The following is a 2,375-nucleotide window of genomic DNA, read 5'->3' as shown; positions in this document are numbered from 1 at the left end:
TGGGTGTGTGCAGGCAGCTCTATTTTCAGCTTCTCCCACCCTGGAAGGTTCTGTAGTACTTTCAGTTGAACTTTCAGGGTTTTTCTATTTTCTCTTTTCAGTTTTTCAAGCTGCCTCGGGGAAATGTGCAATAAGAGGGGTGGCACTGGGTGATCTTTAAGGTCCCTTCCAACCCAACCCGTTCTGGGATTCTTTGATTCTGTGAATTTCAGCATCCAAACTTGGTGTAGGTTAATTATTAGTGTATTTAATTTTTTTGTTGTAAGACAGGATTAGGAAAAAGGTCAAGTAGGTTTAAAATTTTAAAAGGGTATAAAGAAAATGTTATTAATAGTGATAAAAAAAAAGTAGTAGGAATTAAATTTTTTTTAGAATTTTTAATTTTTTTATTGATAATGTAAAGAAATAAATGTTTTATTTTTAATTAGTTTATTATTTTTAAAATTGATTTTTTTATTTCAGAGTCTGGATTGAGGGGCACTTCCCTGTATGGGATCCACTCCCACTCCTCACCAGTGGCTCTAACAGCACCAAAACCTGATGATTTCCCTGGAGACAACTTTGCAGTTGTTTAATTTGGGAGGATGACTCTCCCACCACTGGTGATGAAGGCTCAGCTGATCTCCTGCACCTCGGGAGACTCTGGAATTGTCCCAATCCTGACAGGGAATCCTGCACAAATGCAGGGGGATCACCACATCTGATATGTTTAAATATCAGATATTTACCAGATATCACCACATCTGATTTTTAAACATCCCACATCTGATTTTTAAACACCCCACATCTGATTTTTAAACATCCCAGATTATTTTTAAACGCCCCTGGGTTCACTCAGCAGTGGAGTTTGAGCTCTGCTGGCTCAGATCCTGCAGAGCAGGGTGTCCCCAGCATGAACCCCTTGGGGAGGGTCCCTGGAAATGGTTTGGCAGGTGGATTCATGGCATAAAAACGGGCTAAAAAATGTCCAAATGAGGCAGCCCCTGTGCCAAGGAATAGCTGACAATCCCGAATTTACTGCTGCAGGTGCAAGCACAAGGCTGCAAAAACCACTTCAGGTCGGGGATTGGGGTCTGGGACTCAAAACTTGAGCATCACCTGCATCGCATCCTTCAAAAATCCCGATTTTGGGAGGAGCCGGTGGGAACAGATCCAAATATTTTGGTTGCAGCAAGACCTTGGGAGGAAGAGAAAACGATTCTGAGTGAAGATTTCCGCAGGAAACAGCAAAAACATCCCCAAATGGAGACCTCGTGCTTTCCTTTCCTTCCTGAGGAGCGATTTGCTGCCCTCTCCTGCTCGAAGGCGGCCGGGAAAGGGCTGGAATTGGGGGAGAAAAGGAAAAAAGGGGGAGAAAATGGGGAAAAGGGGGAGAAAAAGGGAAAGGAAAAAGGGGGAGAAAATAGAAAAGGGAGAGAAAATAGAAAAGGAAAAAGGAAAAAGGGAGAGAAAAGGAAAAAGGGGGAGAAAATGGGAAAAGGGGAGAAAAAGGGAAAAGGGGGAGAAAATGGGGAAAGGGGGAGAAAAACGGGAAAAGGGGAGAAAATGGAAAAGGGGAGAAAATGGAAAAGGGAGAGAAAAGGAAAAAGAAAAAAGGGGGGGAAATGGAAAAGGGAGAGAAAAGGAAAAAGAAAAAAGGGGGGGAAATGGAAAAGGAAGAGAAAAGGAAAAAGGGGGAGAAAATGGGAAAAAGGAGAGAAAAAGGGAAAAGGGGGAGAAAAAGGGAAAGGGGAGAAAAAGGGAAAGGGGAGAAAATGGAAAGGGGGGAGAAAATGGAAAAGGGAGAGAAAAGGAAGAAAGAAAAAGAGGGAGAAAAGGGAAAAGTGGGAGAAAATGGAAAAAGGGGAGAAAAGGAAAAGAGGGGAGAAAAAGGGGGAGAAAATGGGAAAAGGGAGAGAAAAGGAAAATGGAAAATAGGGGAGAAAAAGGGGGAAAGGGGGAGAAAATGGAAAAAGGGGAGAAAAGGAAAAGGAAAGGGAAAAGGAAAAGGGGGGAGAAAAAGGGGGAAAGGGGGAGAAAATGGAAAAAGGAGAGAAAAGGAAAAGGAAAAGGGGAAAGAAAAAGGGGGAAAGGGGAGAAAATGGGGAAAGGGAGAGAAAAGGAAAATGGAAAAGGGAGAGAAAAGAAAAATGGAAAAGGGGGAGAAAAGGAAAATGGGAAAAGGGGGAGAAAAGAAAAATGGAAAAGGGGGAGAAAAGGAAAATAGGGGAGAAAAAGGGTAAAAGGGGCAGAAAATGGAAAAAGGGGGGGAAAGGAAAAGGAAAAGCTGAGAAAAGAAACCTGAAAAGCCAGGCTGGAGCATCTCATTGATTGCAGAGAAGGCAGATAAGGGGCTTTATCTGGGATGTCTCGGTCTGGAAAAGAGAAATTGAAGG

At 42.9% G+C, this 2,375-nt stretch overlaps 1 long non-coding RNA gene across 3 annotated transcripts in view; it reads right to left on the bottom strand.

Moving 5' to 3' along the window:
• Positions 1-511: 511 nt before the first annotated feature.
• Positions 512-2,375, bottom strand: part of LOC121362761 — a 6,795-nt gene continuing 4,931 nt past the window's right edge. For 2 of the 3 annotated variants that reach the window (XR_005956570.1, XR_005956571.1), the window contains exons 3-4: positions 1,099-1,177; positions 512-672 (exon numbers count right to left, since the gene is read on the bottom strand). This is a non-coding gene — a long non-coding RNA (uncharacterized LOC121362761). Of the gene's footprint in view, positions 673-1,098; positions 1,178-2,280; positions 2,352-2,375 lie in introns of those variants that run through there. The other variant, XR_005956572.1, reaches the window with a different exon arrangement.

This window comes from Pyrgilauda ruficollis, unplaced genomic scaffold, assembly GCF_017590135.1.
Source record: "Pyrgilauda ruficollis isolate IOZ18807 unplaced genomic scaffold, ASM1759013v1 scaffold668, whole genome shotgun sequence".
Taxonomy (NCBI): domain Eukaryota; kingdom Metazoa; phylum Chordata; class Aves; order Passeriformes; family Passeridae; genus Pyrgilauda; species Pyrgilauda ruficollis.
Note: the sequence above shows the minus strand (reverse complement) of the source record. Positions and strands in the feature narration are given on the sequence as shown.